Source organism: Camellia sinensis, chromosome 13 (genome assembly GCF_055761805.1).
Source record: "Camellia sinensis isolate YWXY chromosome 13, ASM5576180v1, whole genome shotgun sequence".
NCBI lineage: Eukaryota > Viridiplantae > Streptophyta > Magnoliopsida > Ericales > Theaceae > Camellia > Camellia sinensis.
Genome location: NC_138973.1, coordinates 130,633,366 through 130,649,872, shown reverse-complemented (window position 1 = coordinate 130,649,872; position 16,507 = coordinate 130,633,366).

Below are 16,507 nucleotides of genomic sequence, written 5' to 3'. Positions count from 1 at the left end.
ACTTAAGAATCTCCTAAAGCCAAGTCTGGATGAGGGAGATATGGCCTTTTGAAGTTAGGCATCAATCTAGTTAAGATAGAAATAAGCAACCTTCACTAAAATAGTCATATCTCTTTGCACACTTAGAATTTAGATGTGAGGCCACCTCCATTGGAAATTAGACTTCCGAGGCTTCAATTTAGACTCAAGAATGACCTAAAATCGAGTTCGGATGAAGGAGATATGCCCATTTGAAGTCAGGCCTAGAAGCAGATTTTTGGTGGCTGGCAGGTGGCCGGCAATTCACACTTCTGGTCAGCCAGCCACTAGTGTAAAACCCATATATTTTGCCAATTGTTTCCACAAAGCTCTAACTGTCCCTTTATAGATATTTTTGACCTAAGGCTCATGTTTTCTGTATATAGAGGGCCTCCCTCTCATGTTTCAAGGTTAGAAATATTTGGGAGTGAGGAAATAATTTTGAAAAATATCCACTCTCTTTATAATTTTCTCTCTTTACAATTCTCTATCTCTCTTGCAACTTGCATAGCCATTGCCCAAACACTCTAAACCAAACCTAGAGAGCTTTTTGCTAAGGTGATTTGAGCTTGAATTTGAGCTCTTGAAGCACTTGAGAGTGTGAAATTGGTGGTTTATGGCTTAAGGGTTCATTCTTCTTCAAGAGGTATATGCAGACACCCCATTTTTGACCGTCCTCAAGACTTGGACATCACCGTTTGAACACCTGGTGATCATCCATGTTTGTGTTCGTTTGGAGTTCTCGGAGGTCTCGGCTATGCGCTTTGCCTCAGGATCTCCGAACTCGACTGTTTAGTGTCTGGTTTTGCACCAAACACTTGTGTTTTGCCTTGGAGGGGCAGGGAATGCCTTGTGAGGCATCCCCACACATCACCGGCCATGGCCAGAGGCCACCGGCTGGTGTTTTGTTGCCATCGGCAATGCATATTGCCGGTCGGCATTCTTTATTGCAGGTCGGCAGTCCATTTTGTCAAAATGGCAATTTTGAACGGCCGATCACTGTTTATCTACTTTTAGTAGATATTTTGTGCCAGCTGTGATAGCTGGCACCCACTCTGTTCCCCTCCATACACGTGTATGGAGGGATTTCCCTCTAAGCAAGCTTGTTTGGTAAGCTTTGCAAGGGGGACTTCTATAAGAGGAGGGCTCTCCCCCTTCTTCTAGGTTGGCAATTTTGAAAGAAAAACCAGAGCTTATACATATACATACACACTCTCTCTCTATATTTCCTTCTCTCTCCTCCCTTGTGTGTGTTTTGTGGCCTAAAAGTGCATTTTTACCTTAGTTTTGCACTAACACACACACTACCACACCTTACTTCGACTTTGAGGGACTTTGAGGGGTGTTTGTTGAAGTTTTGGACTGGTTTTGGTCAATAGAGGGTGGCTGGACCAACTGTTCTTCAAAGGTTCTTCAAGGGTAATCACTTTACTTTAGTTTCCCCAATCTTGCATTGGCTTTTGACCTATCTTGATTTCTGTTTTAGGCTTTGTGTATAACTGAAAAAAGCTTTGTATTTTCATGCTTAAGACATCTCATTCAGGTCGTTTTGGCATTGGGGGTCGAACTCCCCCTCTTAGGCCTCTTTTGGCCTTTTTTGGTGCCTTTTCTTTAAGCCTTGTTGACCTTTGGTATATTGCTCTTTTCACCACTGAAATCCAATGGATTTTCAGTGGTGAAGAAGATGGTTTGAGGTCTTGCATAGGGGAGGGACACCCCTCTCCCCTTTTGTCTCTCTTTTATCCTTGTTTTGGCTTAAAAGGCAACATGCATGCTTGACTGATTTTGGCCCTATTTCAGAGGTTTTTAGGTGTCTCTTGATCATAATATGTCTCTATTTTTGGTCGGGTTTGTGGTCTTTTGCATGCTTAACATACTTGCTTTGTATTCCCTTGTTTGTGCCTAGAAATGCGTCATGACTTTTGATCAATATGTTCTCATATTTTGACTTTACTTTGTGAAGTTCTTGGCTATATTTTGTCATGCATGGGGTCTGTTGGCCACTAATTTGGACTCGTTTAGCATGCTTGATATAGTTGCTTTGCATTTTGGATCATGAACCTTGAGTATATGGATCATTAACATGCCTAGCTTAGCCCATTATCATCATTTGGCATTAGTTGAGATCATATTTCAGTCCATATAATGTGGCCTTACATTGTCCTTTGTGTCTCTTTCAATGCCTCGAAGTGTTGTGTTTTCATGCCTTGAAATGCGCATTGTGTATGCCTATGTGTTTGGGTCACTTTGGGGCTGCCATACCAGTGGATTTTGGAGCTCATTTTGCATGCTAAAATTATGTTTTGGTTGTATAGTTCATACCATGCTTGTTTGGGTTAGTAGCAGTGGAGTGCCCTTTGTTATGCCTTAGCCTCGGGCCCCTTTCGACTTGCATGTTTGTAGTGCATTTCGTCCATTGTTTGAGGCACTTTTAGCCACTATTTTTGGAGGTGTTTGAGGCCTCCCATTTTAGTCTAAGTCCCTTGGTTGTATGCTTGACTTGTTGCCCCTAATTGCATGCTTGCATTGTACCATGTTAGCATTATATGATGAGTTGCATTGTGGCATTGCATGTTAGGAACATTGTACGCTAGCCATGATATGTTGCATTACATTTGGCATGCCTTGTATTTTAGTCTCATGTTGCATTTTTGAGCCATGTTTACATAACATGCATTGCATCGCTTGGTTTGGGGTGTCAAACCGGGCATGGGGATTGAGGAGTGTTTGTACTTCAAGTGACAAAACACGCCTCAACCCTCGGTCGCCAATCCCCTTGACTCCAACATGATAGGGTGTTGGTATTCACGTGTCTTGTTTGCATGCATTTTACATTGAATTGCGACCTCGGCTCCTTAGGCCATCACGCATCAAAATGCATGATTGATGGCCCGAGAGTCAAGGGCCATACCCCCTTGAGTCCGTTACATGATTGGGAGTGTAGCCATGCATACACTTGCTCAAAATTCCATGCCATACACTGTCTGTCCTTGTTGCTGTCAAAAACCAGATTCTGCAGGAACTTTCTGCCGACCGGCAGTGTTCAGTGCCGACCGGCAATCCTTCCTGGGCCGATGGCTTCATCAGCAGCCGATGGATATTTTCAATGACCGGTGGACATTTCCTCTAGCCGATGGTGTCCCACAGTGTTCAGGGGACCTGTCCCAAAACTTTGGCAATTTTCAAAGAAGCAGGGCAGTGTAAACAGAGGCAGCAGTGGTATGGTACGGATTTTCCGGGCAAGACGAGTTTGAGCATGCATCATTCACGCATCCCGAGGCGGGGGCTGTGGCCACCTTTCTTCTTTTTGCATTCATTCTGTTAAGTAATTAGAAATTCTATAATAATTAATGTGTTTATTATTCGGACTATAATATTCATTTGGACCCTCCGAGCGAGGGCAATTGTGTAATAAGTGTGTGTGAGTGTGTGTATGTCTTCCAACCCCACGTCTTTCTTCCCTTTTACTTACCCGCTTATGATGGTAGACTAGGGCATATTTAAATTAGCATACCCCATGCTTAGCATGCGTGCATTCATACATTTGCCTTGCATGCACCGGGCTCAGTGCATCATTCTAACTGCATTTGTATTTCAATTCCAAATCGAATACGTGCACCAATTGATCGCATTTCACATGCCATGTTTAGGTTAGCCGAGCCTACTCTAATTGCATCTTGTATGTGTTGCATTAGTCAATTTGACATGAACTAGGACCATGCATGTTGGCTAACTAGTTTATTGTTTTGGCTCGGAGTACTCGGTAAGCATTTATACTTTAGCATATCGCATGTGTGTGAATGCTATCATAACATCATGCTTACCATGTGGCTAGTTGCTTATGTGATAAACTGTTTGGATGCCTGTGGGTGAAGGTTGGATTGTCTGAGTTGGAAAAACTCGTTGAAATCCGTATTTTAGCCTACTTGCGAGTAGCAAATTCCAAAGTGTTTTTCAAGACAAACGGATATGCAATGCTTATTTTCAAATTAGGCAATCTAGTCTATACTTGTGTGCTGTGCGCATAACATAGTAATTCTAGGCTAATAAATGGAATAAGAACACATAACGTTTTCAAAACTGGACATCACGGTTAGTAGAGACCGATCTTCGGATCGGGCGAGAGGGGGTGCTCATAGCTGACCTTCCCCGATCGTACCTAAGCTCCCGAGACAAGGCAACTCTGGTGATGACGGACACGTGGCCTTTGGCACCGAGTTCGGGTTTCCTAAATTCCCCCATTTTAAAATATTTAGGTGGCGACTCTGTATCTGGCAAAGCAGTCCATGTTTGGCACTTCTTTTCAAAAAAAATTTGTTTCTCAAAACGATTTGCCGGATTTAGACTCTTTGGTTCAGATTAAGAACCGTGACATATCAATCGAGTCTGAACTGTAGCGAGGGTCCCACGCGGGCGCGTCTACAGTTTCTGGCGACTCTGTTGGGGAGTTTAGAGAGCTTGACTCGAACTCATGATATCTTGTTTTGTTCTCATTTATGTGTCTCTTCGCATTGCATGTGCATTGGTGCGCCTAGGACACCGTGTTTGCCATCTGCCATTCCTGAACGGTTTGCCGGAGGCTTGTCTTGTCAAGGCATGACCACAAGGCTGACCGGTTATGGGCTCTGACAGTATGGGAACACAAACCCCGGTTTTACTAAGGCACCCTTTTCGACCATTCGACCTAGTGCATATCGAAATCCATAGTGACCATTCCAAGCCAAGACAGGTTGCTTATCCGATGTTAGGTTGTTTGAAACTGCTGCGTGCATAGTGGAACCTTAGCTCCTGACAAAATAGGACAGGGAAACCCTACCCCAGCATAGGGGTGTTTTGGCTCTCTTTATTTGCTATGTGCTTTTAGAGTGTATCTCTACAGGAACGTACATGACAGTTTGCAAGATTGAGTATTAGACTTGAGGGCATCAGTATCAGTTTATGAGAATCAGTTATCTGCGAGTACCAGGTTCAGTTTTGGGAACAATGATTAGTATCGAGGAACAGTGTGTTCAGCTTACCAACTGTGTATTATGAATACCCAACTGTGCGTTGTATGTGTTTATTTTACGCCGTTGTGCTGTCCGATTGTTTGTTTATTTACTACTTTATTTATTTTTTTGCTAGGTAGTTTAGCACCATTGCTTCCAACCCGGTAGATATTCCCCAAGCACTCTGGATTAGAGGTCGTCGGCTCCATCGATCTGAGGATCTGGTAGACGGACAACCAGTGTAGCACTCTCTACCCCCGGTTACTAGACGGAGGACAGCTAGGCAGAAGGCATCAGTACATCAGTCAATTCAGAGGGCCTTATCTACCCCACCTGATTTCAGTAGAGATCAGGGTCCTGTTTCACCTACAGAGAGGGAACATATACCGGTAATTCAACCAGAGCAGAATAGTATGGCTAGCTTAGAGGAGATGGTGCGCCAACTCCAAGAGAGCATGAAAATGATGCAGCAGGATGCTGTCCGGCAGGCAAAGTTCGCCAAACAGCAGGCCACAGTTATGAATGAACAAGCAGAGTTAATTATGAGATTACAACAGCAAAACGGAGCATCTGCTTCGCAACAAGTTCCTCCCCCGCCAGGAATTCCTATCCTTAGGGAGACAGCTAATGTTCAGAATGACACGGACATTCCCATAGGACCACCTCCACCCCCGATCCTACCCCAAATCCAACCCCAGTTATCCAAAACACCCACCAACCCACTGGACTCTCCTTTCGAGTTCGAGACAGATCCCACAGCATTAAAGCTGAGCAAGCTCGAAAAGCTGTTCAAAAGATCCCAAGGAGTCAAGACCATCCCTGACATCGAAGATGGGTATACCGACGCAGCCGTGACGCTGTGTAACAAGCCCGCGGGGGACCTCGCCACAGCTCGGACTCGACTTTCGTTAGTCATGGTTCTAAGTCTGAACCAAAGAGTCCAAATCCGGCAAATCGTTTTTGAGAAAACAGATTTTTTTGAAAGAAGTGCCAAACATGGACTGCTTTGCCAAATACAGAGTCGCCACCTAAATATTTTATTTTGGGAAATTTAGGAAACCCTGACTCGATGCCAAAAGGCCACGTGTCCGTCATCACCAAAGTTGCCTCGGCTCGGGAACTTGGGTACGATTGGGGAAGGTCACTTCGTGAGCACCCCCGCTCGCCCGGTCATAGACCGGCCTCTACTAACCATGATATCAATTTTTGAAAACATTGTGAGTTCTTATTCCGGTTTATTAGCCTAGGTTACTATGTGATGCGCACAGCATACAAATATAGACCGGGTCGCCTGAATTGGAACGAAACATTTCATGCTTGTTTTTGAAAATGGTTTGCTACCCGCGGGTAGGCTTTAAAACATTTGATGATTTATTCCAATTTAAGTAACCCAACCTTCACCCACAGGCATTCAGGCAGTTATATCAGATAAGCACATAGCCTCATGGTAAGCATGCTATTCATGGCAGTCACTCACACGCATGCAAGGATGCTAAAGCATAAAGCTTACCGAGTACTCCAAGCCAAAATAGGAATTCATTAGAAATCATGCATGATCCTAACTATACAGAAATGCCTAATACAACACATGCAAAATGCAATTATAGCAGGCTCGGCTATTCTAAGATGGCATATGAAATGTTACAACTATCATGTATTCAACTTTGAAATTGAAAATACAATGCAGTTAGTATGATGCGCCGAGCCCGGTGCATGCAATACAGATGAATGAATGCAAACATGCTGTCATACTGTATGCTAATTTAAATATGCCCTAATCTAACCATCATAAGCAGATAAATAAAAGAGAGAAAGACGTGGGGTTGGAAGACATACATCACACTCACGCACACTTATTACAGTTGTGCCCTCACTCGGAGGGTCCGAATAAATATACAGTCCCAAATGAAAGAATATTACAGTCCAAAATATTACAGTCCGAATAATGTACAAATTCCTAATTAATTAATGAATTAACTAAGAAAGCAAGTAAAACTGGCGTGCAAGCCAGGGACTGCCTTGCTTCTGATGGATGATGCATGTCCGGGTTGCCTTGCGCGGAAATCCACCGGAATGCCCCAATTAGCCTCTGTTTACACCTGTTCTTGAAATGCGTGCCAAGCCCCAAAAAAGTTGCTGATTCTTCGTTTTGCTGCAACAGAGAGCAGGAAAGGGGCATAGCAATGTATTTGCACAGATATATGCATGTCTCGATCCTCGTGCCACCAATCACGCATATCGAGGCATGATGGCCGAGGAGTCGAAATGCACAACTCAATATAGGATGAATGCACATGAAACTACAGCTAAAACCTAACTCCATCATGGATAATCCGGAGTGTCGGTGACTGGGGAATTGAGACACATTCCGTCACTCGGAGTACGAAATGTACCTCGCTTCCCGTGCCCGGGCTAACTCCTATTCCGAACATGATGCAATATGCATGATATGCATGAAATGTGACTAAGATACAATCCTAACATACACCATGCTATGAAAATGAGATGCCTCGAAGTGCGTGCACACGGGCACGCAAACCGAGAAAATGACAGAATGCAATCTAAGATACAACCTAGTATGCACTATGCTATGAAAATGAGATGCCTCGAAGTGCGTGCACACGGACACGCAAACCGAGAAAATGACAGAATGCAATCTAAGATACAACCTAGTATGCACTATGCTATGAAAATGAGATGCCTCGAAGTGCGTGCACACGGGCATGCAAACCGAGGCAATGGCATACACAATGCGAATGACATGAAAATGTGATATGGGCTTATACCAACATGAGTGAGCCTCAGCCATACTCACATAGGATGCCGACGGATAAAAAAATGGAGTGCCTCGAAATGCGTGCACACGGCATGCAAACCGAGGCAATGATAGAATGCGATGTAATGACATGAAAACATGATATGGGCTTATACAAACATGAGTGAGCCTCAGCCACACTCACATAGGATGCCGGCGGATGAAAATGAAGTGCCTCGAAATGCGTGCACACGGGCACGCAAACCGAGGCAATGACGGAATGTGATGTAATGACATGAAAACATGATATGGGCTTATACCAACATGAGTGAGCCTCAGCCACACTCACATAGGATGCCGGCGGATGAAAATGGAGTGCCTCGAAATGCGTGCACACGGGCACGCAAATCGAGGCAATGGCGGAATGCGATGTAATGACATGAAATGAATAGCAATCATTCTAATAGAATTTCAGCACTAATATATGGGGGAAAACAGTCCCGAAATGAGGCGAAATGACACCAAATGCATGGAATTGTCCCGAAATGCGAATTTAGGCACCCGAAATGGCCTATAGCTATGCCAAACATGCACAATATGGACATGTAATGCAAAGACAGAAGCTAGACAGTCCCAAAAAAGGCACTTTCACAGTTATAAACATGGCCAAACAGCAAGCATAGGTATGGAAAAAATGGCATGCAAGAATAGGGGCCAAAAGAGGGGTAATGAAGCAAGTGATATAAGCAAAATCCAAACTGAAAAATTCCCTTCTACAACACTGAAGAGGGACCAAAAATATGAATATTTACAGTATATGGCAGCCCCAAAATCAGTATAAAAACATGATAGAAATGTGATGCAAAATGAGGTTCAAAAGTGGCTATAACATGAGGTATGCAAAATATTCACCAAACAGACAAAGACCCTTAATAAAACATGTAGAATGGGCCAAAATAGGACTATTTCCAGAACTGTAAAATGGCCAAAAACAAAATCATGATAGGCTAACTAAACATGCAAGAATGGGGAATAAAAGAGAGATATAACATGAAGTGGCATATGGAGGTCCCAAACCATGAAATGACCTAAATGAAATATGAATAATGGACCAAAATAAGCACTTTTTCAGAACTGTAAAATGGCCAAAAACAAAAGCATGGTAGGCTGCCATTGCATGCAAGAATGGGGAAGAAAAGAGGAGTATAAAGGTAAGTACAACATGGAACTCCCAAATGGTGTTGAGCCCTTCTTCAATGTTGAAGAGGGGCTCAAAATAAGCCTAATATCAGTTTACAACATGCTCAAAAACAGATTAATCATGGGCCAAAAATAGCATGCAAGATTATGACATATAAGAGGATCAATGAAGCAAGTGCATCATGGAGGGCTCAAACAGGGTTGAGCCCTTAATGAAAAGTGAAGATGAGCTCAAAATAAGGCCCCTTTTAGTTAGGGCCGGAGCTTGAAACAAAAATCATGTGGGGCTTACAAATGGATCAAGAAAAAGGGTCAAAGAGGAGAAATGTTACTCACCCTTGAAGACTAAAGCTTTTGTTGCTTCTTGGACCAATTTGCAGCTCCTTTAGCCTTTGAGAAGCCTTCCTTGTTGCTGGAAATGAGGTGGTGGTGGTAGGGCTTGGTGGTGTAGAAGAAATGGTGATTAGGGACTTGGAAGTTTTCAAGGAAATGAGAGGGATAAAGATGGCTTTGTGTATGGAAGCTTGAAGAACAATTTTTCTAACCCCTACAAGTGAAGCCACCAGCTGGTTATAAGGGCCAAAAAGGGGGTGTAAAGGTGGGGGAAAAGGAGACAAACTTTCCCCCACAAAATATCCCCCGGATAAAGAGATTTTCTGGGGGATAAAGCTCCACAGCTGTAAAGTGCACAGTGCAAGGAACTCGGCCGGCCAGTTACTTTTGCTCCAGGTGGCCGGCCGGCCACACCCCCTAGCCGGCCGGCTAGGGGTCAAAAGGGTCAATCAGATTTAGTGGCCGGCCACCAACTGATGGTGTCCTCCTATCTGTGTACAACACAACCCTGTGGTTAAAAGTCCAAGAAAGTGGGTCCAAGGGGTTCAACATTAGCTCGAAAAGAGGGGTTCAAAAGGGTCAGGTGGAATTACTGGCCGGCCACCAACTTTTAGGGTCCTCTCATGTGTGTACATCACAAATATGTGGTTCAAAGTTCAAGAAAATGGGCCCAAGGTGTTCAACATTAGCCCGGAAGGAGGGGGTCAAAAGGGTCAAGTAACATTAATGGCCGGCCACCAACTTTTAGGGTCCTCTCATGTGTGTACATCACAGATATGTGGTTCAAAGTTCAAGAAAATGGGCCCAAGGTGTTCAACATTAGCCCGGAAATGCGAAAAACGGGCGCCGGAGGGCGTCGGAGGATGTATAACTGGTTGCTGCAACAATTGCTGGCCTCCCACCCTTCAGTGACCTCTCCGGTGATAAAACAGAGGTACCTGCCAAAAATGAACGAAAACCGTTGCAAAACGAAAGTTCGGGGGCCAAAACGCGCAGTTCGAGGTCCCGAAAATGGGCTGTTAAGCACCAAAAGTGGCATTCGGCCACGAAGTGGGTTTCTCGGACCCCAGTGTCCCTCAAAAGGGAGCAAATAAGGAGTATGCCAAAAATTAGAACAAACGGAGGTGGTTAGGCGGTCCCGAACCGAGGCACACGGCCAACGGTCCCGAAAAACCGGAAACCGGACTCCGAAATGGGCAAAATGGCCTACGGCCACGAAATGTAGCCTGCGGACATTGAGAGATGGTCTACTGGACCTCTCCCTCCCCTCAGGAAAAGAAACAGAGAAAACCGAGTCTGGTTCGCAAACCAAGACAAGGCACAGAAGAGGGTTCGGAAGTCTGGAGGCAGGGCTCACGGCCGCAACTCTGAAACTTCTGAACGAGCACATTATGCAACATCACCAAGCGCTCAATCAGTGACATCTGAGTCTTAAGGTCGGTCAAAAATGGGGTGTCTACACGCTGCCTGACAGATTCAAAATGCCGCACATTGATCGATTTGATGGGTCTGGAGACCCCATGGTGCACCTGAGGTTGTTTTCAGATATCCTAAGGCCAATGGGCCTCACTAGACTGCAGAAGCTGTCTCTATTTGGCCGGACCCTGTCGGGTGTAGCGGCCATATGGTATGCCAAATTGGAGGATGACGTCAAGAGAAGTTGGGACGAGATGGCTGAGGCCTTCATCTTGCAGTACTCATACAATACACAAATCGAGATTACGACCCGAGATCTCGAGACAACGAGGCAAGAACCCAAAGAGAGCTTCTCAGAATTCATAACCAGATGGTGGGCTAAGGCTTCGATGATGACCTTAAGGCCCACAGACAAGGACCAGATTCGGATGATTGTGCGCAATCTTCAGCCGAAGTTGATACAAAAGATGATTGTACTCCCATTCCCTACCTTTTCTGATCTACATGAAATGGGGGTGCAGATTGAGGATGCCTTAAAGGAAGGATTGATTGATAATGACCGGGAGCAACCCCGCAGAACTTTCAACCGTAACACTAATGTAGGCCCGAGTGGCGCTACAACTACCAGGACCTCCGAAGTGAGTATGGTTACCACCAACCCTCCCTCAAGATCTATGGCAGCCGCACCATTCTCCGGTGCGTCCGGAAGCAACCCACAAACAGTGAAATACCCACCCAAAAACACCAGAACCTTCGCTCCACTTTATATGCTCCTGTCCAAAGCTTTGGGGGTCTTAATCAGAAAGGGGCATCTGAAGCCCCTAGAGCCGCGGCCCTTACCAGAAAGACTCCCCGCTGCCCATAACCCAGCCAAATATTGTGCATTTCACCAACAGCACGGTCATGACACCGATCTGTGCTTCCGATTGCGTCATGAGATTCAAGATCTCATCGATAACGGGGTGATTTTGCCTCCCGAGAAACCCAACGTTACTACAAACCCTCTCCCCACACATAACCAAACTCCACCACCCAAAAGAGTCAACTTCATCCAAACTGGGGTCGTGCCTTACGATCCTAGCATCTATATCACTCCTTTCCACCTGCCTAAGCCGGAAGTGTTCCTTCCCGATTGCACCGATTTGTGCATGATGGACATCTCCATAACCCAACCTAAGCCAGCGGTGGTGACTATCGAGAACAGGAGAGAGAAGACTCCAAAGGAGAAGGGGGTTGTTAAGCCAGAGTCTGCGGAATCTGGGAGTGGTGTTGGGAATGCTTATAGTCCGAGTGACTACATTTTGTCAATAGGCCAGGACAGGCCAGATATGGAACTACCAACAGAGGGGGAGCTGTGTGTGATCCAAGGGGACAGTCTGGGACAGGGAACAGATGATGTAACGGCTGTGGAAGAGGACCTTGCTGAGCTCCGGTTTTACAGTAACCAAGATCCAGGAGACTCAGCCGTCAACTGGTTCGATTATGAGGAATCAACAGAGGCTACGGGATGGTTGGACGATTAACCAGATGTGGTAGAAGAGTCTCAGCCACAACAAGGCCCGGCAGGGGCAAAAATATCAGTGATAGCCGGAAGGGTTGAAGAACAGAGTGCATCGCCGGAGAGCGCCGGTGTCAAGAATTTCGCTCGGGATTGGAGCATTTCTAGTATGGGGATTATTGAACAGTCGGCTGCATTGACACAGTCGGAACAGGGAAAATTTGAAGATTCTGAGAGAATCAAGAAGGCAAAAGCCCATGTGGGGACTGAGACTGCTGTGAGCACAGAAATGGAGAATGCCGCGAGCATGGGGATAGAAGGTACTGTGAGTATGAGAACAGTCATGCCAGAACCGGACAGGTGCCTGTCGGCTGCAGATGGAATGTGGTGGGAGGACGATGATCTATGTCTTGCCCACACAGACGAAGATTGGGGGAGTAACCAACCAGATGGTACCTGGTATATCGGTGAAGTCGATCACATGACTAGGAGTGGACGGTATTTCAAGCCTTCACACCTAGATCAAGCAGAGGCGTCTGGAAAAGATAGGGAGGCAGAGAAGCAAAAAGAAAAGCAACTCGAGGATGAGGCCGTATTGAGATGATTGAAAAAGATACAAGCAGATATCTCCATCTGGGGGCTGCTTATGGCTTCTCGAGTACATAGACAGGCTGTCCTTTCAGCCATGGACAAAGCCAAGCTTTCTATAGACACCACGCCCGAACAGCTGGTGGGCCTAGTTTTTTCGGGAGGGGCTACCCCGATGTTGACCTTTTTTGACAAAGAACTGCCACTTGAGGGTGCGAACCATAACAAGCCACTCTACATCTCTGTGGAATGCAGAGATAAATGGATACCCATGGTGCTTGTCGACACAGGGTCCGCCATCAACGTCTGTCCGGCAAGGACAGCCTACGCGATCGGTTTGAAAATCGCGGACTTCGTGCCAACGGCCCAGGTGATTCGGGCGTATGACAACACAAGCCGGGAAGTAATGGGAACAGTTAATATTCAAACAAAGGTTGGGCCGGGACAGCATGAGATAGATTTCCATGTCTTGGAGGTTCCTGCAACTTTCAACCTGCTTTTGGGGCGGCCGTGGCTGCATCAGGTAAAGGCAGTCTCCTCCACCCTACATCAAGTGGTGAAATACCCCTATGGGAAGGGAGTAGCCATTGTTTTCGGAAATTCATCAATTCATTCGCCGCCGGAGGTATCTACGCCTGTTCTAGAAATCGAGCACAGTATGGAAGATGTGTTCATATCAGGTTTTACCTTGGCTGAGGCTCGGGTTGTACAGGACATCATGGCAGCTAATGAAGGGGTATATGTCAGTGCTCAAGCAGTCTATCTCATGAACAAGCTCCAATACATCCCCGGGATGGGATTGGGAAAGAGCGGCCGGAAGGGTGTCGCAGCATTTGCCGAAGTGCCACACAATCCTCATACCTTTGGATTGGGTTATCTACCCACCAAAGAGGACTGGATAAGGAAAGGAAAGGAAATGGACGGAAGAGCCAGAGCGAAACAGATGGGGAAGCGTTTTGACTTCATGCACCGGCCCATTCAGGGTACCCTAAATGGACGCTTCGATCGGGAGGGGGAGGACTTTCCGTTCTGTGGCTTCCCAGAGCCGCGGATGAACGCGGAGAGGAAGCGCGTACCGGGGTTTGAGATTTTCTTTGACCTGCAGCTACCTGAGAATGACGTCGCCGAAGGGCAGGCAGATCTATCGGCTGAGGCTGAACAGAGTAAGGAAGTGCAGTCTGAGGACGCTAAAAACGAAATGGGGGTAGCGCTGGCATGTCTACTTTCAGATCCTCCGATCGAACAGAAGTGCTTGGGGGATAACTCCTCGGTATGCATGATCGGGAATGAAACGGCTGCGGGCCTACCATCAACTATTCTGGATGCATCCAGCGCACCCTCTCTCACTTGGCAGTACGAGGAAGGATTTTTGTCCAGTAGCACCGGGTCAGGTAGTGAGCCGGAATCTGATTCCACCAAGTCTTGTGAGTCGGAATCAGGTTCCAGCTCAACTGAGTCTGAGTCCGGTATTCCTGGGGGTGATAACCCGGATGCCACAGTCCTGTCTAGGTCGTCATTTTCTTTCTCTTTTGAGTCTGTTATAACAGAAGAATTGGGCGGCTTGGAAGTATCTAATGAGAATGATGTGGATGTGGTTTCTGAGTATTTTTCTGTGCCTTTGATTTATTGCTTAAATCAGGATTTCCAAAATTTTGATGAAAACGACGAGGAAGAAATCCCTCCGGTTTTGTAACGATTAATTGATCAAGAGCAGGAAAGATTTGTTAAACCCTTAATGGATGAAATCACTACCGTGAATGTTGGTACTGAGAAGGACCCGCAGCTGGTCCAGATCAGGTCCACGTTGTCTTCGGAGGAACGCGAGTGCTTAGTCGCTTTATTAAAAAATTTCAAAGACGTTTTCGCGTGGTCCTACGAAGACATGCCTGGAATCGATCCTGAGATTGTACAGCACCGGATCCCTCTCAACCCCGAGGCCCGACCGATCAAACAGAAGCTCAGAAGGATTCGTCCGGACTGGGCCATCAAAATTAAGGAAGAGGTCACCAAGAAAATCGATGCAGGCTTCCTGTTGGTATTTGAATACCCGACTTGGTTGGCCAACATTGTTCCAGTGCCGAAGAAGGATGGCAAGATCTGAGTATGCGTGGATTTCAAGGATTTGAATAGAGCTAGTCCGAAGGACGACTTTCCTTGCCACATATTGATGAGTTGGTGGATTTTACAGCGGGGCATGCTTTGCTCTCGTTTATGGATAGTTTCTCAAGCTACAATCAGATAGTGATGGCACCCGAAGACCGGGAGAAGACTGCTTTCACCACCCCGTGGTTGACATACTGTTACAGAGTGATGCCGTTTGGGTTGAAGAATGCTGGAGCCACATATCAACGGGCTGCGACCACAATATTGCATGACATGATCCACAAAGAGGTGGAGGTGTACGTGGACGATATGATTGTCAAGTCCAAAGAAAGAGAAGGCCACTACACCACCTTGCAAAAGTTCTTCCAAAGGATCAGAGAATTCTGGCTGCGGCTAAATCCTCAGAAGTGTACGTTTGGTGTTACAGCGGGAAAAATGCTGGGATTTCTGATTACACAAAGGGGCATCGAGGTCGACCCTTCAAAAATCAAGGCCATCTTAGAAATGCCACCACCAAGGACTAAAAAGGAGGTGCGAGGCTTTCTGGGTAAAGTGCAATTCATAAGACGGTTTATCTCAAAACTAACCTTGACTCGTGAACCACTTTTTGGTCTCTTGAAAAAAGGAAAGAAATTCCAATGGGACGGCTGATGTCAAGCAGCTTTTGAACAGATCAAAGAATATTTACAGAACCCACCCGTGTTGTCACCATCAGAGCCGGGGAAATCGTTGATATTGTACCTTTCAGTAACTGAGACTACCATGGGCTGCATGCTTGCACAAGAGTTAGAGGACAAAGTGGAAAGGGCCATCTACTATCTGAGCAAGAAGATGCTGGATTACGAGACCCGCTACACTCCGCTGGAGAAGGCTTGTTTGGCCTTGGTATGGGCTACCAGGAAGCTGTGGCACTACCTGTTAGCTCACTCTGTAATGTTGGTTTCACGCTTGGATCCCATCAAATATCTTTTCGAGAAACCGGCACTTACGGGTAGGCTAGCTCGTTGGCTGCTGTTGCTTTTTGAATTTGATCTAAAGTATGTGACACGCAAGTCAGTAAAAGGAAGAGCGGTATCGGAGTTCCTTGCCGACCACCCGGTTGAGGGGGATGAAGTGGTTGAGTACCTATTCCCAGATGAAGCCATTCTGCATAACGAAGATGAAACTTGGACGATGTACTTTGACGGAGCGTCAAACCAGTACGGGTATGGGATAGGAGTGTTGCTGATAACGCCTGACGATTCCCGTATCCCTTTAGCATTCAAGCTCCGGTTCAAAGTCTCGAACAATGAAGCAGAATATGAGGCATGTATTGCTGGCCTAGAAGCAGCCCTAGAACTAGGGGCAAGACGGTTGGACGTCATTGGGGACTCGAACCTTGTTGTGTCTCAAGCAAAAGGAGACTGGAAAGTCAAAGAGGAAAAGATGATAATTTACCACCAGACCTTGGATTTGTTAATTCCTCAGTTTGAGAAGCTAAATTTCACCCACCTAGTAAGAGAGAACAACAGGTTCGCAGATTCACTAGCAACTCTATCTTCCATGATAGACATCCCGTCCGGAGTCCAGATGCGTCCAGTCATTATTGATTAGAAGTTTGCGCCAGCA